We start from the raw sequence: 25,195 nt of genomic DNA on the forward strand, positions 1-25,195 counted from the left end.
TTTGTATATAACTGCAACTGTTTTTCTATGGATGCTTTAATCTTTTAATTTCTCTTGATTTGCTTCTGCATGGTTCTATACTTAGAATATTTTGCATGCCTTCCATATTTTGCCACCTTTGTGCAATCTTCTCGGGGATACATATCTCGGGTATAATAACTACAAGCTTTATTTCGGTAAGATACTGTCCTGCAATCTTTTCATAAATTTCAACAAGTGTAAAACATATACTATTCAACATTAACTTTGCAAATTTCTTCTCAAGTTTCAACAAGTGTTTAAACAATGATTTCGGTCTAACCTACTTGTAAATTGCTACAAATTTCAACAAGTGTTAACATATACTGTAAACTTTTCTCAAGGTATAACAAGTGTTTAAGCAATGATCTACTTGTAAATTGCTACAAATTTCAACAAGTGTTTAAATAATATACTTTGCTTTTTACTCAACCTGTAAACCGTTGCAAATTTCAACAGATGATGACATGTCGGCTTAACATTATCTTGTAAATTGCTACAAATTTCAACAAGTGTTAAGCATCTTCTTTGGTTGGACCAACCTGTAGATTGCTACGAGTGTGCAAACTATAACCTCGGCTTCACTTCAACTTGTAAATTGCTACAAATTTCAACAAGTGAATTAAGGAATAATCTCGGCTTAACTTTAACTTGTAAATTGCTACAAATTTCAACAAGTGAAGATAAGGAATCAGCTTAACTCCAACTTGTAAATTGCTACAAATTTCAACAAGTGAATTAAGGAATAATCTCGGTTTAACTTCAACTTGTAAATTGCTACAAATTTCAACAAGTGAAGATAATGAATCAGCTTAACTCCAACTTGTAAATTGCTACAAATTTCAACAAGTGAATTAAGGAATAATCTCGGCTTAACTTCAACTTGTAAATTGCTACAAATTTCAACAAGTGAAGATAAGGAATCAGCTTAACTCCAACTTGTAAATTACTACAAATTTTAACAAGTGAATTAAGGAATAACCTCGGCTTAACTCCAACTTGTAAATTGCTACAAATTTCAACAAGTGAATTAAGTGTCTCTGTCTTCTTTCTGCCCCCAATGTGAACCTAAGTTCCACTTGGGTTCTCATTATTCATGTCTACCAGAAACAACATTGTGTATCTTTTATCAATCATATGTGTTTGAAGAATTCAGAAAAGATTTATTGATGACATCGGCCAAAGATAATGCACATCTAATGATAGAAAAATTTCAAATTACAAGTGTTCCAAGGTCTTGGCAATGCTTTGCCCTCATTGTCTTCAAGCCGATAAGCTCCATTGCCTAATACCGAAGTAATTCTGTAGGGTCCTTCCCAGTTTGGGCCAAGCTTGCCCTCTCTGGTATCCTTCTTGTTGTCGACGACTTTTCTCAGGACTAGGTCGCCGACTTGGAAATCTCTTGGATTGACCTTCTTATTGTAAGCTCTGGCAAGCTGTTGCTGGTATACTGCGAGCTGAATTGCAGCTTTCTCTCTTCGTTCTTCTAAAAGATCCAGATCTCGGGCTAAGAGTATGTCATTGGTGCCATTCTCTACTCCCTGGGTTCTGATCCCTAGGATGCCGATCTCCAATGGGATGACTGCTTTTGTGCCATAAGCCATGGCAAAGGGGGATTCCCCTGTTGATCTTCTTGGCGTAGTCCGATATGCCCAAAGTACGTTGGGCAACTCATCTACCCACTTTCCTTTTGCTGCCTGCAGCCTCTTCTTTATTCCATCTAAAATTTCTTTGTTGGATGCTTCTGCTTGCCCATTACTTTGGGCAAAACTTGGTGTTGAAAAATAATTCTTGATCTTGAATTTCGCACAAAAGTTCTTAATGAGTTTGCTGTCAAACTGTGTTCCGTTGTCGGCAATTATTGCTCTTGGAATCCCAAATCTGGTGATGATGTTTCTCCATATAAAGCTCTTGACGTCCACATCTCAGATTTTGGCAAGGGGCTCTGCCTCTATCCACTTCGTAAAGTAATCTGTTGCTACCAGCAAGTATTTTCTCTGCCCAGTTGCCTGGGGGAGTTGCCCCACAAGATCCATGCCCCATTGGGCAAACAGCCAAGGGATGGATACTGGGTTCAGGTCAGCAGCTGGCTGATGTATCAGAGGTGCAAACCTTTGGCATTGTTTACACTTCTTCATGTAGGCTTCAGTATCCTTTTGCATGTAGGGCCATCAATACCCCTAGGTAATGGCCCTGTGGGCTAATGATCTGCCCCCAGCGTGGCTTCCACAAATTCCTTCATGAATCTCGTATAAAAAAATCTTCAACCTGCAAAGGGTGTACGCACCTTAAAAGGGGTCCAGTGAAGGACCTTCTGTAGAGATGGCCCTCTGCTGTCAGACTGAATCTGGCCGACTTCAATCTGATTTTATGTGCTTCCTTATGATCTTCTGGCAGCTTTCCCTCTTTCAGGAATGCAACGATTGCATCCATCCAGCTTGGTCCCAAGTCCACGCACATTGCTTCTTGCTCTGTGCTCCGTGGTTCTATGCTCGGGCCCGATATGTATTCGATCATAATTGTCCTTGTTTTTCCAGTCTGCATTGAACTTGCTAGGTTAGCCAACGCGTCAGCGTGGGTGTTATCATCTCGGCTAACTTGGAGTAGTCGACAGTTCTGAAATAGGGCTGCCAATCTAATGACCTCTTTTGCATATGCCGACATCCTTTCATCCCTGGCTGCAAATTCTCCTGTTGACTGGTTAACAATAAGCTGTGAATCACAAAAAAGTATTACCTCATCTGCTTCTGCTGCTGCTGCCAGTTTTAGCCCTACAATTAATGCTTCATATTCCGCTTCATTGTTTGAGGCCTTGAACCCCAAATGGATGGACTGTTCTATTATTTCTCCATCTGGAGATATCAGCAGTACTCCTGCCCCTGCTCCTTGTCGGTTCGAACTCCCATCGATGAATAGTCTGAATGAATTGTCGATTTAGATACTACAGGGTCTGAGTTTTTCCTTCCTTTGCTCTTTTACCTTTGGCTGGGATTCTCCTTGCTTGCTGGGACAATGCTCATCCTGGCTCAACGGAGCCCGATGTTCGACGGTTTCAGGCGTGAATTCTGCTACGAAGTCGGCCAAAACTTGGCCCTTTATTGCTGTTCTCGGCCTGAACTCCAGGCATACTGGCCCAGGGCTACTGCCCATCTTGCTATCCTTCCTGTTAAGTCTCCTTGTTGCAACAAGGACTTCTGTGGGTGCTCTGTTAGGACCACAATCTTGTGCACCTGAAAGTAATGGTTCAACTTCTTTGAAGCCATTACTAAGGCCTGCATTAATTTCTCCAGTGGTAGATACCTTGTTTCTGCATCGGCCAAGGTTTTACTTACATAATAAACAGCCTTTTGCTCCCCTTTCTCCTCTCGGATTAGTACTGCACTGACTGCGTGTTCTGAAACTGCCAAGTACAAAAACAGTTCTTCCCCTAGTTTTGGATTGGAAAGGACCGGAGTTGTGGTCAAGTACTTTTTCAGGTCAGTCAAAGCGGCTTCGCATTCTTCTGTCCACAGGAAGTCTGTGGCTTTTTTTACTAGGTTGAAGAAGGGTCTGCACTTATCTGAGCTTCTACTGATGAATCTGTTTAGGGCTGCGGCCCTTCTAGTAAGCATCTGTACCTGTTTTGCCGACGTTGGGCTCTTCAGCTCTAGGATGGCTTTGATTTGGTCTGGGCTGGCCTCAATGCCCTTTCTTATTACCAGATACCCTAAAAACTTACCTGATCCAACTCCAAACGCGCATTTTGATGGGTTGAGTCGGAGTCGGTATCTTTTGAGTATATCAAAGACCTCTTTTAGGTCGGCAAGATGACCCTTAGATTCCTTGGTCTTCACGACCATGTCATCGATGTAGACTTCTACTGTTTTGCTAATCAGGTGCTTGAACATCTTTGTTACTAACCGTTGATAAGTTGCTCCTGCTTTTTTCAACCCAAAAGGCATTACCTTGTAACAGTACAGGCCTTTAGGGGTGATGAATGCGGTCTTCCCCTCGTCTGGAGGGTACATAGCAATCTGGTGGTACCCCCTGTATGCATCCAGAAAACTCATCCTTTCATGCCCTGAAGTAGCATCTACTAGCTGGTCAATCGTGGGCAGGGAAAAGCTGTCTTTGGGGCAGGCTTTGTTGAGGCTGGTAAAGTCTACACAGACCCTCCATTTACTGTTCTTCTTCTTCACCACTACTGTGTTGGACAGCCATGTCGGGTAGTGAACTTCTCGGATGGCCCTGGCCTCCAGAAGTTTGTCTACCTCTTTTTCTACTGCTTTTACGTGCATCAATGTCGGTCTTCTGGCTCGTTGAATCACAGGTTTTGCCGACCTGTCAACATTCAGTCTGTGGCAAGTGACCTCGGGGTCAATGCCAGGCATTTCGTAAGGTGTCCAGGCGAACACCTCTATGTTTGTTCTCAAAAAATCTTACAGTTCTCTTTCCTCTTCTTTGGCTAAGCTTGCGCCAAGAAGAAAGAAGCGCTCTTCGTCGCCTTCCTGGACGAGAATTTTCTTTAGCGCCTCTTCGCTCTTCTCAGCTGGTTCTTTGCCGACGTCTTCTAGGACCTCTACGTCCTCGTCTTCAATTTCTGCTTTCTTTGGCTCTCGTACGCTGCAGGTGGACTTCATTGCTGCTATGGAGCAATTCTTTGCCTGCAGTTGATCTCCTCTGACTTCTTCAATCCCATGCTCTGTTGGGAACTGCAATAGTTGATGCAGCGTTGAGGGAACTGCCCCCATTGCATGCAACCACGGTCTTTCCAAGATGATGTTGTATGGTGAGGGCATGTCAATTACCAGAAACTCTGTCTTGATCTTCTTAGTGCCGGCTTGTACTTCCAAGTTTGTTGCGCCTAGTGACCATGTCGGCGTTCCATTGAAGCCGACCATTGGGCCGTTGGATTGCTCCAAGTCATCAGGGTGAAGGCCCAGCTCCTTGTAACATCTGACATACATGATGTCGCAAGAGCTGCCTTGATCTATCAGGATACGTTTCACTTGGCATTCCCCAACCTGGAGGGATACTACCAAGGCATCGTTATGCGGATGTTGGACCAACTCCAGGTCGGCTTCAGTAAAGGCTATCATCGGTCCTTGGCACTCTTCTGGCCGATGTCTCTTTTCTCCGACTTGGTAGACATGCTGTAAATGCCTTACCCTCTGGGTCTCTCCTCTGACTTCTTTCTCGTTGACCCTTGAGTGGATCACATTAACCACCCGTGGTCCTCCTGCCTGTGGTTGTTGTGCTGGGGGAGGTGGAGCTGCTGGTGCTTGAGGCAATCTTGTCTGTTCTTCCCTTGTCCTGGCTTCATCGACCAGGTCCCTCAGAAGGCCTTGCCTTACCAAGTCCTCTAAGTGTGCTTTCAAGGCTCTACAACCCTGAGTTGGGTGCCCTTCTTCATTGTGGTAGGCACAACGCCTACCAACGTTTCTTCCCATAAATTCCCCTGGTGCTCTTGCCGGTGCCCTGAAATAGGGTTGGTTTCGAATTTGATCCAGGACTTTATGGATTGGGATTTGGAATACCGTCGTTACTGCCTGTTTACTTCTTAATTCCGTTTCTTGTTTGGTCGGCCCGTTGTTACCTCGGCCTCGCTTCGGCGAGCCGTTCCCCTTCTCCTGCTTTATCTCTTTGTTTCCCGACGTATCCTCCTCGGCTCTAGTGTACTTCTCGATTCTCGCCATGAGTTCTTCCATGCTTTTTGGCAACGTTTTTGCCAAAGACTTCCGTAGTGGGCAGTCATCTTTCAGGCCGTTCTTGAAAGACACGACTGCCACCTCCTGGTTGCATTCGGGTATTCGATTGAACACCTCGTAGTACCTCTTTGCGTAGGCCCTGAGGCCTTCATCCTTGGTGATTCTTAAAGCCATCAAAGCGTCGACCCTCAGGGGCTGCGGCTTGTTAGTCACAAACCTGGCCACAAACATCTCGGCCAGTCCTTCCCAGTTCTTCACGCTTCCATTTGGTAGTTTATGGAACCAATCTGATGCAATTTTCCCAAAGGACGAGGGGAACACTTTGCAGAGCAACGGCTCGTTTCCACTGTACAATGCCATTGAGTTCAAGAATAATCCAATGTGGAAGTTAGGGTCTGACTTACCATCATAAATTTGGAACCTCGGCATACTGAATCTCTTTGGTGCTTCGAATTTGTCCAGTTCCACCGAGAATGGTGTCCTCGGCTTAACTGGGGAATTTACCTCGGCTTCAACATTCTGTTGCCTCCTTTTGAGGTAATCCCTCAAGTCTTCTTTACTCCTCCCTGGAGCTCGGCTATCTTTGGACTTTAGTCTTTTTAGCACACTACTTTCGGCTTCGTGGTGGGCCCGTTTCGATCTTTCTCCATGGGTTGTGTCAAAGCAGAGTGCTTGCCCTTGAACATGCCGATGTTCTTTGGGCTCTGGATTCTTCGTGTGATGCGTCCTTCGGGACTCTTCTTGCCCAGGCTCTTCTCGTCTGTCTTCCGTGGAAGGTCGATGAGAGTGCCTTCCGCTCCTAGTGTGCTGAGGGACTTCAGGAATTGTTTTTCTTCCTCCCTTCTGGGTATTAATTGCTGGCATCGGCGTATCTTGCAGCGGGTATGGTGGCTGCATAACATTATTCTGCATCATGAAGTTGACGACCGACTGTAGGTCTGCCAACTTGTTTGCCAATTCTTTTACTTCCTCATCCCTCCGTAGGCACCTGTCCCTCCATACCTGGAGGTTATCTTCATTGTAGTACTTTCCTTGGTCTGTCCTCTTCGAAGTGTCGCCCTCCTGGACGACGTCTTTCTCTCTGTGACCCTGGTCACGGGTTTCTGCATTGTGGTTATCTCTTTCAATGTCAAGGTCAATTGGTCTGCCACTCCCAGTGGGAGCGTCGTCCCCAATCTTTTCCTTCTGTCCGTTACTGGTCATCTATTCTTCCTTCTTCCCACAGACGGCGCCAAATTGTGTAGGTGATTTTCTGACCACACTGTCCGCTTAGTAATCAACTGGAGAGCACTAACAGAATAGATGGCTTCAGCTAACCTGTAACAGAAAGAAAAGACTCCGGCGGTGGTTCTTCCACCCGGGGGCACTCCGACGATCAAGTTAGTATATCTCTCAAAGATAATCAAGTGCTAAAACTTATTGCTCAAAACATAAATTGCGTACCTTAGACCCACGGGGATGCCTCTCTTTTATAGTTAACTCAATCCAAGTCGCACTAGAAGCATGACTTCTATGGACTCCAATTCTGTGCTTACTTGGATTCTTCAAGAGATAGAGATAAACTCCCTAAGAGCTCTATCCTTATCTTGGCTAAATCTCCTCTTTGTCCTAGGACTCTTGTCCCTTATCCGTTTATCTCGGATTCCGATATCTTCGGAGATAACCTCGGTAATTCGGAACAACCTCGGCGTGACTACCACGACACGTGGCACCTCGGCTGACACGTCGGCGTCACCATGCCACGTGTTGGTACTCAGAAAATATATCCCCACAATAAAGAAGCAACAAAAATTACAAGTAAGCAATTTATTTTTTAATTCTTTTGTCCTACATTAAAATTTTTCAAATAATTTTTTAAAACTTTTTTACAAATCCAGTTCGTCTAGTTGCATAGACTCCAGAAGCCAAAAAAATAAAATAAAATATCTTAATTTTTCTTTTTTTTTTTAACTAAAAACGAAAACAAGTCAAAAAAATAAGTAAAAATTAAATAAATCTCAAACGCCCCTAATGGTGGTTATGCAACTATTACTGTGGCGGAGCCGTGGTGGTGATTAGAAATGCAGGTGAAATTTTAGCATTATAATATTTTTATTTTTATTGTTTTAAAATTAATAGTTAATTAAATGATATTTTATTTTAATATAGAATATAAGAATAAATTTCTTAAAATGTATTGATTTGATTTTTAATTATGGATTTTGATTTTATTTTATTTTTCCATTAATTCAGGATTTTATAACTGATCTGTTATATAAAAAACAAATATTTTAATGGTGAAAGACACCTTTTGCTGAATTATTAATAAATTATATAGTTTTCTTTAAAGGAAAAATTAGTAAAACATCTCTCTCTAATTTTGTGTAGTAGAAGAGGTCTAAGATGTTTAATTTTATTAGTTAAGGTAAATTTCTCTGTGATCCTAATAGTGAATTTTTAAAATTTCTCTGTAAAATCAGAGCAATTTTTCTATAAAAATTGAAATTTCTCTATATCGGAACCGAAATTTCTCTTAGTTTGACGAAATTTCTCTAAGTCGAATTTTCTTTGTAAAAATTTTGCGGGATCTTAACTATTATAAAAATATTATATATCATTTATCTTATAAAATCTTAATATCAAATATTTTAAAAATAATTTTCCATTCATTTGTTTGTTGTTGTGCTTATAATTTATTCAATACAAGTCTTCCTACATCACTGTGGTTGTTGTCTACATCACTGTTGTTGAGTATGAGTCCAGATTCCCTCCTTGAGCCCCCTCCTTCATTCCCTCCTTGCAGGGGTCTTCGGGTCCACTTTGAGGCCCAATTTTGATAATCCGAACCGTTCATATTTTTAGATTTATTCAGTATATTATACCTGTAAAAAATCAAGTTGATCGGATATCAGAAAGTATGCGTTCAGAAAATTGGGACTACAAACTATTTTTTAATAAACAGTTTTCCGAACACATACTTTATGATATTCGATCAACTTGATTTTTTACAGGTATAATATACTGAATAAATCTAAAAATATGAACGGTTCGGATTATCAAAACTGGGCCTCAAAGTGGACCCGAAGGCCCTTGCAAGGAGGAAATGAAGGAGGGGGCTCAAGGGGAGGATCCCAATTCGTTGAGTATGGGTAAATATTCAAATGTCAAATTTTCATAAATTTAACTTTTTCGATATTGGGGTTTATATCTAAAATAAGATATGGACATAAAACCTTGTTATTAACACACACACACACATATATATATATATATATATTACATATTATGTAATATTTTAAAATAAGATATTATAAATTATGCAATGATGTGCTTGAAATTGAATAAAATTTTAAAAAAATATAAACTTTTTATTTGCCATCTATGTTGGAGGTTATAAATATTTATTTCTAGTAAATGTGAGATTTTTATTCTTCAAACATCCTAAAAAGTTAAAGAATTCAAGTGTTTAAATTGAATAGGAATATTAGATACATATTCACTCTTATTCTTGTCCTATCTAATGGCCACAAATACTCACAAAAAGTAGAAGAGTCCAAATAATATAGGCTTTAGTGTACATAGCTAATGAATGAAAATAGTTTTTTTCTTTTTTAGAAATAATGAATATTTTTTTTGAGGCATTTGGTTGGTGGTTTTATTTTAAAATTTTATTTGAGCTTAGGTACTAGCCTGAAGCACTAATATATCTCAAATAGTGATTTTATAAACTATTTGGTCCTCACTTTTTTTCTTGTGGACCTAAATGTGTTACTATAGTGTGAATTACATAAAGGGTCAAGTATAAACACTCATGTGTTATGTGTTAAGGGACAAATGCGTTTTTTCTCTTAATGTTGAAATTACAAAACGTAACACTTCAAAATGTATATATATATATATATATATCATTTAGTGTATTTATCCTAAACGTAACACTCCAATATAATACTCTGAAAACGTAACACTCCAATGTAACACAACAAAAAACTCTTTAGTGTATTTTCTCAATCATAACATTTCAATGTAACACACTAAATAACTCTTTAATGTACTTTTCTCAAATGTAACAACGTAACACTCCAAAAAAAAAACTCTTTAAAATTCCTTGGTGTATTTTTTTCCCTAAATGTAGCACTCAAATCAAGGTATCACACAAAAGCTGTTTATTGTGCTTTTTATCAAACGTAGTACTCTAATGTAATACTTCAATGTAACACTAGAAAACTATACTAATAAAAATGTAGATTTTCACGCTTAACAACCAACACTTCAACCACCAATCCCTTCAAAAAGAATTTTCTACACCTCTCATTTCTATTTTCATCCCCAAAACCAATCAGAAAATTGGAAAATGAATCACAAAATGATATTTACTTAAACTCAAATAGTATTAAATCAAATAAATACAACTTTACAAAACAAAAATGACTAATTAATTCATAAGAAAACTTTTAAAATTAAATGGATTAACATTCCTTTATATGAGATTTATGTAAAATTTTCAAGGTGCCATGCAACTATTTTCAACCCGTTAAATGGATTAACACTTGTAAACTTATAAAACATCATAAATTAAAGATCGTTTCACAAAATCAAGGCTCAAAAGTAAGCCAATTGTTCAAAATTCAACTTGAAACTTCCAAAACATAACATGCATGTATTGTCATGAATTCCAACATTCTAAAACATGATCAAATGATATAAAATAGCATGAAACTCGATGAATTTCCAAAACCAAGGTAAAATACTGACATGCATGAGAGAATTACTTAAAATCAACTTCAACATGCTATAAAATGCACATGCATGCGATTCCTCTCAAAATCATCTATCTAAGTGTGGAAGCTTAATTCTCTTAAGTCTTCTTCAATTCTTTCAAATTCTCTCCAATACTCCTATATTTTCTTTGATTTCAACCCTCTTCTATGTTTTTCCCTCTCTATCACGTTTTGAGCTCAAAAAGCTTGAAGTGGGAGTGTGTAAATTGGTCTAAGGCATAACATTAGTCTTATATAGGCTTCACTAATTAATCTAGCTTGGCCTAATCAAATGGTAATTAATTAATCTAATTATTTGATTCCGAATCAGATTTCAATTAAATTTACCATAAATTTCTACAAATTTCAAATAACACATAAACCAAGTTAATTTTGTGATCAAATGCCGATAAGGCCTTCAATTCGCAAATCGAATCGGAGATACAAACAGATATTCCTACGTCAAACAAATATAAACATAAATAACTCAATACACATGCAATTAATTTAGAATTTTCTCTTAATCACTTATTAGACATTCTTAATCAAGAGTTATAAGCTAATCACAGGTCGGAGTTGTTAAATTCACAATAATCCATAACAGAGCACTGTTTTGGTTTGTTTCCAAAACAAAGCACTATTTTGATTTGCTTGTCTAGTGATATTCACAAACAAATGAAAGGCAACACTCTGAGGCCATCCTAAGCACTCTTTTTTTTTTTTTTTTTTTTTGATAACTCAGGTATCCTCAATTCGCTGATTTAAAGGGAAGTCAGGACTAATCCTGAGGGCCCTGAAGTTAACGACCGGGCAAACCTCCAGTGGCCCCAAGGGGTGACTCGAACTCGAGACCTGTAAATTTTATCCTCCAGACTTTACCATTCGGCCACTTGCCTTGGGGTTCTATCCTAAGCACTCTCTAATCTGCAATTCTCTTGTTTCTATCTCTTTATCTCTCTGAAAAGTTTTCCTCGAACCTAGGTTACTACCTTCAATCTTAATTTCTAAAGTGTGTGAATCTGCTTCTACGGTTTTAGATGTTCAGAAAAGTGCAATCTAAGGCCTGAGTAGCTGTTGAAGGGTGATCAATAGTGATGGGTGGTCGTCAGACTGGTGACTAATGACGGCGGTGCGGTGGTGGCTGGTGACACTGCAGTAGTGTAGAGGTAAGGAGGGTTGGTGGTTTAGTGGGTGAAGAGAGAGAGTTGACTGAGTTACTAGTAAACGATCTTAACTAATAATATATATATATACTTTTTTTTTTGTGCCAAATTGGGAATAAAGAAGTTGCAACTTGCAACTGCCATCATCATAGCATCGGGGATAATATTTTATTCACCTAGTTTGTTACGACTGAATCAAGATTCGGTGGTGGACAACCACAATTATAAAAGAATTCCGCCAAATTGAGGATAAACAGGTTGCAACTTCCAACTGCCACCATCTTTACACTGGGGATAATATTTTATCCCCACGAGCCAGTATCATAACCACGACCAATTCATAGACTAGCAAACTTTTGTAGGACAATCTACACTGTATTTAAATAGATTAAATTCTGTTGTGTACAAAACAACAACAAGATAATAGCAGCACTACAAATTGTTTGCCTTACGAACACACTAAGTGTTTATACTCTCTCTGACAAGAAAATAATGCAGCAAAATGAAGAGGAAGTTTGCAGAATTATGAAGGACGAAAATTAGAGTTACAAAATCCAAATGAGGGTGGTCCTATTTATAGATGTGAAGGTGGCTCTTGGTTTTGAATTGAACAGGTATCATACCTGTTGGGTTTTGAATTCAAACAGATTTGAATTAATTCAAACAGATAGTAAAACGGGAAGGGCCCTGTTTGGGTGTGCATTAATTCCAAAACAGTTTATTTCTGTTTGAAAACGGGAAGGGCTCTGTTTGGATGTACACTAATTCCAAAACAGTTTAATTTGAATTCTGGATTTTATTTTAATAAAAAATAAAATTAAATTCAAAAGTTTTTGGCCCAAAAAGATTAGAAGCCCAACCCAACCACACACCACGCACCCGCGCCCAGGCCAGCCCGCCCGACCGGCCGGACGGACGGCGGCGGCGCGCGCGCGTGTGGTGATTTTTGGGTCCAATGGGTCTAGCCCATTTTGCCCATAACCTCTCCCTCTAAAACACTTGGGTACCCCTTGGGGCACACCCCAAGTATCTCACCCTAAGCCTTATAAACCCTTTCAAAACCTCCCACCAAATCAATGTGGGACAAGCCAATTTACAACCTTAAGGAATTTCCACCAAAACTCCATTTCCATGGAGCACACTTTGGCTTCAATTTCCCATTCACTCGGTAATGGTTTTGAGCAACCAAATATACCACGTGAATCACAACGCGGCATAGAACGCGTTACCACTTTGACCCGAGTAAATTGACACTCGGGGCCCACCTAAAAAATAGACCAAACTTGAGGAAAAAATAACCATTTCCAACAACTTTATGATGTCACCTCTCAAAAGTCATGCAGTAAAAATTCATAATTTTATTTTATAATAAAAATTATGAATTTTTATAATGTATGTTATATTAATTTATGATATAAGTGATAAATAATAAATTTATAATGTGTATTTTAAAGTGAAAATTATACTTTTTTATTAACTAAAAAATCATGTCATTTTATAATTTAGGGTGAGGCTTCCCTCCGATTATTATTTGAAATAGAAGATCTATTTTGAGTTAGAATGGACCCATCTTGAATTTGTTTCGTTGATCTTAACTGTTTAATTTTTAGAGTTTTTCAACTAAATCATCCATTCAAGAAATAAAGTTGGTTGAACATTAGTAGCTATATATTTAGGTCATATTTACCTTAACAAAATGGATGGTCTATTTTTGAAAATATATTTACCATCTACCTTTTAAAAATAAATAAATAAATATGATCTAAATATATGACTACCGATATCCAATTAACTTGATTATTTTCATAGACAATATATTTGAAAGACAATAAATATTAAACCGTTCGAATCAACAAAATGGACTTGAGGTGGACCCAAAATGACACAAACTAAACCCTCTAGTCCACATATAGTGGATAGGAGGGAAGCCAAATCATATACTTCAATGTTACAAAATTTTGTAATATTATGGACATATCATATACATATTTTTAGATATGCATATAAAAGTATATTTTCAGTATGTTTAGGATTGATTTTTTTAATAATTTTTTTTGTGTTTTTTTTTTGTCTTTTTTAGTAAACATTTTTTTAATATATATATATATATATATATTATACTTTTAACTTCTATTCAAACTTACAAAAAAAAATAAAAATAAAAAAAGAATACCAACAAAGATAAAAGAAAATCAAAAACAATTTTTTGACTTTTTTGACTTTTTTTTTCGACAGTGATTTGTTTTCAATTTGTTTTTGTTTTTTATTTTTAAACTTATTAGATCCTTTTACGCATTTTCTCACCTTACCAAGTCCCAGCTTGTCTGTTCATCAAAAAAAAAAAAAAAAAAAGTCTCAACTTGTCTGCAAGTGTAACATCGTAACTTCCTCTGTTTGACTGTTCATCAAAAAAAAAAAAAAAAAAAGTCTCAACTTGTCTGCAAGTGTAACATCTTAACTCCTTCTGTTAACTCTCCCTCTCTACCTCTCTCTAGACTATATATATACTTCTATGAGGGATAAAGATTGTATAGTCATCAACCAAAAAAGAAAACAAAATGGCTTTGATTTCCAAAAAATTCATGACCATGCTCTTTCTTGTAGCAACACTACATTTTATTTCACTCTCTTCCTCTATCAAGTTCCTAGCACATGCACGGTAACTTTTCTTCTATTATTATTATTATTATTTCATTTTTTTGGTTTTTATTTCTCTTACATATATAAATGAAGCTATACAAAATTTATTTAAAATATAATAAAATATATATTTGTTATTTGTTTGCAATTTGCAGTGAGCGACAATTGCTTCTTATCGAAAAGATATGGGGTACTTACGTGTAGGTCCTAATAAGTGAACTTATTGTCTAATAGGTCCTATGAAAAAAAATTGTCATAAAAAAATGTGACTAATTGTAAGTTTTAGCGACAATTTATAAAAATTATGATAAAAAAAAGTCATTAATTGTCAATTTTTAGCGACATATATAAAAAATTGTCACAAAAAAATTATTTTTAGCGACAATTTTACTAAGACTTATTTTCAATAGGACTTGATGGGAATTAAGTCCAACTATTATGACCTATTGGTAGTTTATCCAAAAGATATTTACAAACCCAGAAATATTCAACATTTTGAAGAAAGGAGCTGTCAACATGGCGATGCATCGGGCGTTTAAAATGACAGAAGATTGTTGGGTTGGTGGACCCTCATAAGTATTGTTCACTCAATTTTACTGTTCACTTAAACACTGGGGGTACTTTCGTAATTCCTATGTGTTTCTGTGTAACCCTAATTCTATAGTTATAAATAGATGTGGGGATGCTCTTTTAGGTTAAGAGTATTTTTCTGATTATGGTGAAAACCGCAGCAGCCATGGACTGAACCATATTCTGAGATGAACCACCCATAGTTCTAAATATAGGCTGGTACGTATCGTACCGGCCGATTGGTACCAAAAAATTAGACCACCGGTTCGGATCTAGACCGGTATAGCGGGGAGAATGAAATTCGCAGCCGTAGCGGCCGAGTCCCGGTACGTAGCAGCCTGAATCCGATACACAAGGCGATACAGGCCGGTTGTCGCCGGTACGGATGAAAATCAGCGCAGAAAACTGCTCGTGGCTCCGATGTTATTTTTGGTTTTGGATTGCTAGTCTTCGCTAAAGTGAGAGTGCAACTATGAGGTTCATGAGGAGGTCGTGCTGTCCTTCAGCGACTTCCGGCGTGTTTCAGTATGCTTTTCTGGTCGTGCGCCGTTGAGCAAAGCTTTGAGGCTACAAGAAGCTAGGTATGATACAGCACATGGGGTGCAGTATATATCTTTTATTTTATATTTTATATAAATGTATATTCATAGTTTTGGGCCAAGACATTTTGCTGAAGACGGTGGGTTGTTTTGAGTAATCTTGGGCCCATATGTTTCTTTAACCAACTCATGGGTCTAGTTGGTGTACTGTTGTGGATTTATTTTAAATTGTAAGTAATTAAAATTTATAATTGAGGCTAAAATAAATATATATTATTTAGTTAAAAATGAGTCAAAAGTATTCATACATATCAAAATTTTGATTAAAATGTGATAAATTAAGGCTAAAAGAGTCAAAAAAAAATGCATAAAATTGAGTTTTAAAGGATTGCTAATGATTTTTAAAATTTCACGGTCGTGTCACCTGATTCCCGATACGTACCGGCCGATACTACCAATACCTATACTCCGCGATTGTACCGTTACGTTACCCGATACCGCGATTTAGAACTATGGAACCACATAAATCCTTGTATTCTTGTGTGTATAATTTGTTTGAATCGTTAATTCTTTTTTTATTTTTTATTTTGTGTCTCACCGATCTTACTTAGGAAATGTCAATTCCTAACCAGATGCTATCGTCAAAAACTATGGAAACAATGCGCTAAACGGTTTTAAAGCCGATGAGAGCACAGCCAAGAAGTTCCGTGATTTTCAAAATAAAATATGCAGGATAGAAAACGAAACGTGTGGATCTATCTATTAATAGAATTTCAAAACGAAATGCTCCAGACAGCTAAGGACACATGTGGAATTAGCAGCTTCTGTGTGCACGGCCTGCAATGCTTACCGTGCACCCATAATTCGCAGCAGCCATCACTGGGGTCTTGTGATCCCTACTGTGTGCTCTTCCAACTGCCCGATAGTAATAACTTGCAATGTCAGCAACCGTGCGGTTTGCCCACACAGATTAACGGTGTTGGCGTTGGTGCTCATGGGTTTGTCGGCTTCGGGGTGGTTGGCCTGCTAGTTGTGCTCCTTGCAATCACGGCTTATTAAGTGAGTGTTTGGAATGTTGTTAAAAAAATAATATCTATTCAATTTTTTAAAAGGATAAATTACATTTACACTCCTAAGGTTTGAATTCAATAAATATCACCTCTTGATATTTGGAAAATTACATCAATTCCCCTATCATTGTAATTATTTGGAAGAAATGAAAATATTGAACTTATACACTCTCTCTTTTCTTGTTTTACTTTACTTCCTCTGTTTTTTTTTTTTTTCCAATGTAATTTTTCTATTTTTTTTTCACTATAAGTAGTTGCTTTTTATATAAGTAAAGAATTTGTGAAATAAGACTATTAACACAATGTGAGAATATAATATAGGTTATAGTATACATAGCTAATTATATTTGCTCTTATTCTTGTCATATTTAATGGACATAAATATTCAAAAACAAAAATAGAAGAGTCAAATAATATAGGTTATAGTATACATAGCTAATGAATGAAAATAGTTTTTTTCTTTTTATAAAAAGGGAATTTTTTTTTTTTTTTTTTTTTTTTTTTGAGGTATTTGGTCGGAGGTTTCATTCTAAAATTTTATTTGAGCTTAGGTACTATGCAACTATTTTCAACCCGTTATATCCTATTTCTTTGCTCGACCACAGGCTGATAAGAGCCCGTTCCACACCAAAAAGAAAAAAATGGAGTAATTTGGCTAAGGAAGAATAGAAAACCATCAAGCATCCAATCAATGAGAAGATGAAGTTATAATAGTACTTGTGAAACAAATTTTCACCTCAAGCTTTTAAAGCCGAGTGTTGTCTTTCACAAAGCAATTGTGTTTATTCCGTTTAGTTTGATTTTTCAGAATCTAATTTTAAACAAGTTTTGATTTTTTTCTAGAGCATTTTTTTAATATTTTTATTAATTTTTAAATGCACCTAATTTATATACATCAAAAAAGTAAAAAAAATAAAACTACAAAAAGTTTATCAAAAATAAATCAAAACTCGAACGAAAATCCGTGTGTTTTTGTTAAGATTTTCCCTTGTTTTATTAAATTTTATTTTTCATATTTTAGTCAATTTATTTTTAAATTTTGTAGATGTATCTGATGTTGATATATTTAAAAAGAAAGAAATTGTAAAAAAAAAAAAAAGAGTGATGCACTAATAAATCCCAAAATATGATTTTGTGAACTGTTTACTCTTTTTTTCTTATGAACCCAAAGGTTTCGTTAAAGTGAAATTACACAGAAGTGTAGTCACTTACATGTTTGGGTTTAATTTTTGGGGATAAAAGTAGGTTTCTTTAAATATGAAATTACACATTTGAGCAACCCGTACTATAAAGGTTTTGAATTTTCCTCTTTATGAAACAAATCTCATATTACGAACAAAAACAGAACACTCCAATATAACACTCTAATGTAACACACTACAAAACTCCTTAGTGTACTTTTTCCAAATGTAACACTCCAATATAACACATACAAAAAAAATTATTATATTTTTCCAAACGTAACTCTCCAATCAATATAATACCAAAAGCAACATTCCATTATAAGACGTACAAAAACACTAAAAAATTTCTTAGTGTATTTTTTCTAAACGTAACCCTCACAGTTTGAAATTATATATATGTCCAAAACTTACTAAGGAATTTTTGTATTCCTTTTGGAATAGTTTCAAAAATCCCGCATCCTTTTTTTGGAGTGTTAAGTTTGAAAAAAAAAATATATTAAAGAGTTTTTTTGTGTGTTACATTAGAGTGTTACATTAAGGAATTTTTTGGAGTATTATATTGGAGTGTTACGTTTGAGTATTACATTAGAGTGTGCACAATTTGCAATTATGCATTTGCCCAAAGCTTACTAAAGAGTTTCTATATTGCTTTTGAAATGTTTTAAAAATCTCATATCCTTTTGTATCCTAGAGTGTGCACAAAAATCTCATATCTCATATCATTTTTGTATTCCTTTTAAAATGTTTTTCAAATAAAAAGATTCTCAAATAAAAATGCATTCCAAAATTGATTATCATAGATTATGTATCTTACAATTCTAGCGCAAAAGAAGAGAGAGAGAAAAAATAAAAATAAAAAAGAAGAAGAAGAAAAAGAAACATAATAGAAATAATGGTATAAATGTAAATCCAATTTCTAAATAATAGATTAAATCCAATTTTCAAATAATAGATTAAATCTATTTTTCTAAAATTAATAGGACTAATTGGGGGGTGTTTAACAATATGATTCAGTACTTAAAACTGAATGTATTAAGTGGTAATCAATTAAGTCTGTTTGATAATCACAATTGACATCACTTAAAAACTTAAGTATCTCTTAAAATGCACGCTAAAACTTAAAAAAAATTAAATCATATGAAACTTATTTAATTCTGACTGAATTTATAAATATTAAATATAAACATCAAAATACACTATTATAAACCCATTACCACCACCATCATGTCACCACTTAAGTCTGTTTGATAATCACAATCGACATCGCTTAAAAACTTAAGTATCTCTTAAAAGGCACGCTAAAACTTAAAAAAAAATTAAATCATATGAAACTTATTTAATTTTGACTGAATTTATAAATATTAAATATAAACATCAAAATACACTATTATAAACCCATTACCACCACCATCATGTCACCACTTAAGTCTGTTTGATAATCACAATCGACATCGCTTAAAAACTTAAGTATCTCTTAAAATGCACGCTAAAACTTAAAAAAAAATTAAATCATATGAAACTTATTTAATTCTGACTGAATTTATAAATATTAAACATAAACATCAAAATACACTATTACAAACCCATTACCACCACCATCATACCACCACTGGTGCCATCACCACCACCACCACAACGATCACTACTGCTATCGCTATCACTACCACTACCACCACAACATGTTACCGCCACCACTACCACCGCCATCAACATCGCTACTGCCGCCGCCACCACCACTACAGTCATCATCATACCATCACCACTACCATTACCACCATCATTACAATATAAAAATTAAAATATATAATTTAAAAATAATAAATTTCAAATTTAATATTATACATATCAAACAATTTATTTAGTTCAGCATTTAAATTTTTATCAAATTGTTTTTTAACTTAATAAAATCAACATTTAATTCTTAATACTTAATTTTCAGTGTTTCAGCCTTCAGTTTTCAATTTTTAGCTTTATCAAACAGCACATTGGTCTATACAAAATTCTTGAGATCACTGCTGGAAAATCCATTTTCAAACGCCGCTAGAAGTACTAAAAATATCGCTAATTCTTTTTGTGACGTTTAGTACCAAACGCCGATGACGTGGCCGTCGCTATAACTTTATGACGTTTGGAAAACGTCGTTATATTAGTATAGGCGGCGTTTTTAAAAACGCCGCCAAATGTCCTACTAACTGTACTATGACGTCACTATGACCTTTAGCGACGTTTTTGAAAACGCCGTCATAGACATTTATACATTTTAAAAATTTAGCCGTTGGGGTGGGATATAGTGACTTTTTTTAAACGCCGCCATAGCCTTTTTTTTTAATTTTTTAATTTTGTTAATTTTATATGGTTGAACAAAAAAAATACCTGTCAAACAATTATTAAGAACTAATAATTGATGTTTATTAAAATAATAAATAAACTAAGCTTGAAAACAAAATTAAAAATAAGAAACAATGCCTTGCATACCTAAGAATAGCAACAATTCAGACTTTAAATACATCAATTAAAATCAAAATGGTCAAGAAGTTTAATTTGCCCAAAAAAATTAAAAAGGAATAGAAAGCACACTAATATGGATTGATCTAATACCCAGTAAAGAATTTTAGGGTTTTTATTTTTATTTTTTATACCTAACATCGCTCAATCTAAAATGAAGATAGATCTCACATAAAACAATGGTGGGTTGTCTGCGATTGACAAGTCAATTGGCCATTGGTGGTGTGGTTCAGTTGCTATTTTCCCGCTAACCCACCAACTCCATGCCGAAAAAGAGCACAAACACATTGCTCAGTTGGAAAATGTAATGACCTAATTTTCTCAAATTATCACAACAAAGAAAGCAACGTAATAATATGAACACAAGCAAAATTAAAAGAAAATCTATTATATGTCAGGGCATAATACAATTCAGCCAATTCAATTAAACAAAATGAAACAAGCAACTGTCAAAAACTTTGATATGGGAAATGACTATTGATTTGTCATCTTCACCTTCAAAAATTGAATCATATATCTGAAACACACTTCAGCTGCCCAATCTCCCCGGTGAGATTGATTGACCCCATCATCCATTTTAGCTGAAGTGAGAATGTGTTTCAACCAATAATAATATGAAACACAGACAGGGCAATTCACCGTTTCTTTTTTTTTTTTTAATGACAATACAGTTTGATCACTGAATCAACACCCACAGTGAATAACCATGGTTGCCTAGGATGGAACTTGCAGTCCATTACTCCTGTAAAAGGCAAAATGAATCAGAGAAGCCACCAAAAATATTATCAACCCAAATATTAGTAAGATACACTCTGGACATTTATATTTAGAGATTTCAGTATCTATATTCACAAGGGCGCATTCTATGTTGCATGTCATATTATTATTTCCACACAAATAGTGTACCTTTTGCGAGTAAAATCAATAGTAGAAGGTGCCAAAAGCAAGGACCTGGGTTATCAGTAGGGAGAGGCTAGTTCGATCCCAGCCAGCCCTACCACATCGCAATGAACCAAAAACAAAACTGGCAATACATAACTACTATTTTTGTAACTGAGAATCGATTGGAATACAATCATGCAATGAGTCAACAGTAAAGCTCTGCCAGGAGCTTAACAACCTGCCTCCCACGAGGTCAACTTTTTTTTTCAAGTACAATTAGGCCAACTTAAGAAAGGAATCAGGGTTGGACAAGGAAGAAGCTAGCCCACTACTCCCATCAAATCAAGATTCCACAGAGAGAACCATCTCCGGAATACATCAAAACTAGAACTAGACTTGGTAGCATGCATATAATAGAAAGCACACTAATATGGATTAGAAATAATATCACGCGTCGAGCCTACCACATCACATCGATAAACAAATGTTACTTCGGTGGTTTTTTTCATAATTCAGGCAGCAATACTTATATCACATATCAATAAAAATAGCAACGTAGGTGTCATTTCAGAATGTAGCATAACATAAAAGGAAAGTATTTTCCCCTCTCTGTAGACAGTGAGGCCAAATGAAGCCCAAGCTTACTCATATAAATTCCAAGGCACAAATAGAAAAAATGCACAAAATTTAGTTATTGGGCCCTAACAGTGTTGAATGGGATACAAAGCACAAAATACAAAGAACACACATCACACCTTGACCTGCAAGTAAAATTTATTAAGATTCCTCACTATTTTCAATTTTCAAGAGCGAGGTATGACTTCTTATTAACCAAAACTTCCATCTTGCATTACATATATTAGTCTCTATATGTCCAATGTGCTCAACAGTTCTTAAACCAAGCTACAAAAATGAGAAAAGAGGTATCTGAGAAATTCCTAGTTGGGATACAGGAAAATATGAAACTTTGGAGAGGGAGAGAGAGGAAATGTTGGCCAAATTAGGTGATGCCCAATCTGTATCAAAATGAAATACAAGAATACAAGACCAACCGTATGCATTAAAACAAACTACAAAATTATCAAAAGTATTACCTTAATGAGGGAAAGAGCACTGTAGCCATTTTAGGATCAAGAAAGCAAAAGGGACTCTAAAAAAAAAATCTCAAATCTTCTCTCATCAAATCCTGCAACTTCAGACACAGAAAGTTGAACAAAAGTCAGCACTTGAATTGTCAACTGCACTTCTCAAGGTTTAAAGTTGATTGAAAGAATGGATATCATTTACCAATGTGTTGCAACAACCTTTTTCTTGTCCTCCCAAGTGGGCTTCCATTTAAGTTTAGTTGATTGAAAGAATGGATATCATTTACCAATATCCTGTTTTTCTTGTAGTGACTTCTACAATTACGTTTCCCATCCTTAGGGTTTCTGTAATCACCTGTTATAATTATTCAATTAACAATTAACATTTTTTCAGGACAAAGGAACCAAAAAAAAAAAAGACAATGAAGCTGGTAAAACTTTGGACTATTAAGGATAGTTATTATGATCTTAGTTTATCAGGTAAAATAATTCATACAAAATTATGTTATTGGGTTCCTTGTAAAATTATTAGCTAAAAGCCAGTAAACTAGAAATGCTACTTATTTAGAAAAATTACTCAAAAAAATTATCAAAATTTAAAATGTATAAATTTAAAATTCATTAGAACACATCACATCATTCATCAAAAAAAATTAAATTTGCACCATCCACGTAAATTCTTTTTAATATTTCTGATTACAAGAATAAGCATCAAGAGAAACTAGAGAAATAACACTCATTTTTCTTTTGGGAAGAGAGAGAGAGAGCAAACATTTTTTTTCTTCATCTTGGATGTATATGGGGTGATCATCTCTCCAATCCTCCATAGATTGTTGGAGATACTTGTGCATGTCTTAGGTGATCTGAGCTTTGAGATGTGAGGATTTGAAGAAAGACCCTATGAGGCCATGAATTCTCCTTTGCAAGCTTCCAGTGATGAGCAATATAGAAGACTTACCCATCAACTCAGTGAGAGATTTGGGGTATTACCAAAATACCCTCGCCAGTATGGTTTTTAACAAAAATGCATTAATAATGCATGAGGGTAATATGATAAATTTATAATTTTATAAGTGATGTAATACTGTATAATAATAATTTTCAAAAAAGCAAAAAAGTTGCTTATTTAGTACTTCTCAAATAATTTTGTAAATAAGTCAAAAAGTAAAGAAATAAGTCAAAAAATTACTTATTTCTATCTTCACAAAACAATCTCTGAAACGTTATCTCATATAATGATGACAATGGTGGATCAAAAATGTAAACAAAAGAAAAAAAAAATTGATAAGTTAAGGATCATAAATAAGGATTGTTAAACAATCTTGCATACCTTTTTTGTTTTTCTTATTATAGAATGAATCACAATTTTATATATATATTGTAACGCCCTCAAAATAAACCCATAATAACCATAACATTAACATGCATTTATAAAAGAAAAAGAATCATTTGAGTTAGTCATCAGAGTATTCTTATTGACAGACTTTACTTGTAACATCCTGCAACATCAAAATAAATGCCCTAAGGGCTTACATCTTTCCAAGCTAACGCTTGGACACAAAAAGGATGAGTACTAACTCATTTACAAGTTAAGCCCTAGGCTTGAACGTTTACATGAAATCCCAAAAATAACAAAATAAAACATATAACTAAAGACAAGTCTTCAACATCCCAAACATCAAATCCTTCCAGGCTAAGTCCGTGGAGGTAGCTTATCACCTGAACCTGAAAATGATGTTCCCATAAAGGGTGAGCCACAGCCCAGTAGAAAAATACTAAACCAAATATAAGCATTGAATAAAGCTATAGCATTCAGTAGATGGTTAATCAAGATAATCAATTTTATTATTAAACAGTCTCATGACACTAATGTCTAAGACACATTTCACTTTCCATTATTATCAACATGGCTCAGAACCTGGCCAAACTTACAACAGTGAATTATATATCATAATCACATTTCTTCCAATATCAACAAAACAAATGAGACTCATGCTCATATCAAAACACTTCATACTTCCCATTTGATACACATTTTAGTGCTGTATCAATAATCATGTAAAAACACTTCAATATAATAAGCACACATAAAAATGGTGCTAATGGAGTCCATCCCCTATCTCCTCCCAAACAAAAATCCGGTTTAGAGGTCCATCCCCTATCTTCCCCTAAACCGTGGAGTACATCCCCTATCTCCTCCCACACAATATGCAAATGCAATGCATCACCCAATACACGTATTTTCAGTATTAATTCAATAGTCAAATTAATGACTTAACCAATGTGATTAGTTTCAGTTATTCCTAATCCAAATGCAATGTCTACAACAATCACGACTATCCTCCACCGATAGCCCAAAACAGTTATTTCTAGACTGGAAATAAATATATCAACAATTTAATAGGTGAGTGATTTAAATCATCCAACTACACCAATTAATCTATGAATTCATCAATTTCATGAATTTAACCAAATTCCCCAATTCCCTTAAATTAATTTTACAAATTAATTAATTAATACAACTAGGGTTTTTCCCAAAATTATCTAAGTGACCTCAACATCTTAAAATACCAAAACTTAGAACAAAGCTTATAGAATAGAGTAGGAAATCCCTACCTTGAAGATCACAACTAAAATAGAGAAGATGGAGATGATGACCCAAAATCCAAAGTGCTCCAAATCCTCTCTTTTTCAGATTAAAAGAAAGATCTCGTGAAGCTCTACCTTTCTTCCAAAAGAACTAGGGTAGAAGACCACCGGAAATAGATCAAATCTTGGAGAGAAGGTAAGAGTAGAGAGAGAGACTCTCAAGGGGCGGTTTTTAAAAGTTAAGAGATGAAAAGGTAGGTCAAAAAGTGATCAGAAAAGTGAAATCACGGACTGATGTAGTCGACTCTACGCTCGAGCGTAGAAAGCCCCGCTCGAGCGTAAGACACAGAATCATGCTCGAGCGTGAAGAAAGCCGCTCGAGCGTCGATTGCACCCTTACAGAAGTTTTGCAGGCGCTGCACCCGCTCGAGCGTCAAACTCCCCGCTCGAGCGGAGGAGCAAAAACAAGGGATCACGCTCGAGCGTAAAAACTACCGCTCGAGCGGAAGAACTGCAGAGCAAAATAC

General features: G+C 35.8%; 1 long non-coding RNA gene across 1 annotated transcript; it reads right to left on the reverse strand.

The window, feature by feature from the left end:
* Window positions 1-20,484: 20,484 nt before the first annotated feature.
* LOC114321710 (uncharacterized) lies at window positions 20,485-22,465 on the reverse strand. Its single transcript, XR_014348132.1, has 2 exons — window positions 22,089-22,465; window positions 20,485-20,854 (listed from the first exon to the last, which is right to left on the reverse strand). It is a non-coding gene; the product is annotated as an uncharacterized LOC114321710 (long non-coding RNA).
* Window positions 22,466-25,195: the final 2,730 nt, after the last annotated feature.

This window comes from Camellia sinensis, chromosome 13 (genome assembly GCF_055761805.1).
Source record: "Camellia sinensis isolate YWXY chromosome 13, ASM5576180v1, whole genome shotgun sequence".
Taxonomy (NCBI): domain Eukaryota; kingdom Viridiplantae; phylum Streptophyta; class Magnoliopsida; order Ericales; family Theaceae; genus Camellia; species Camellia sinensis.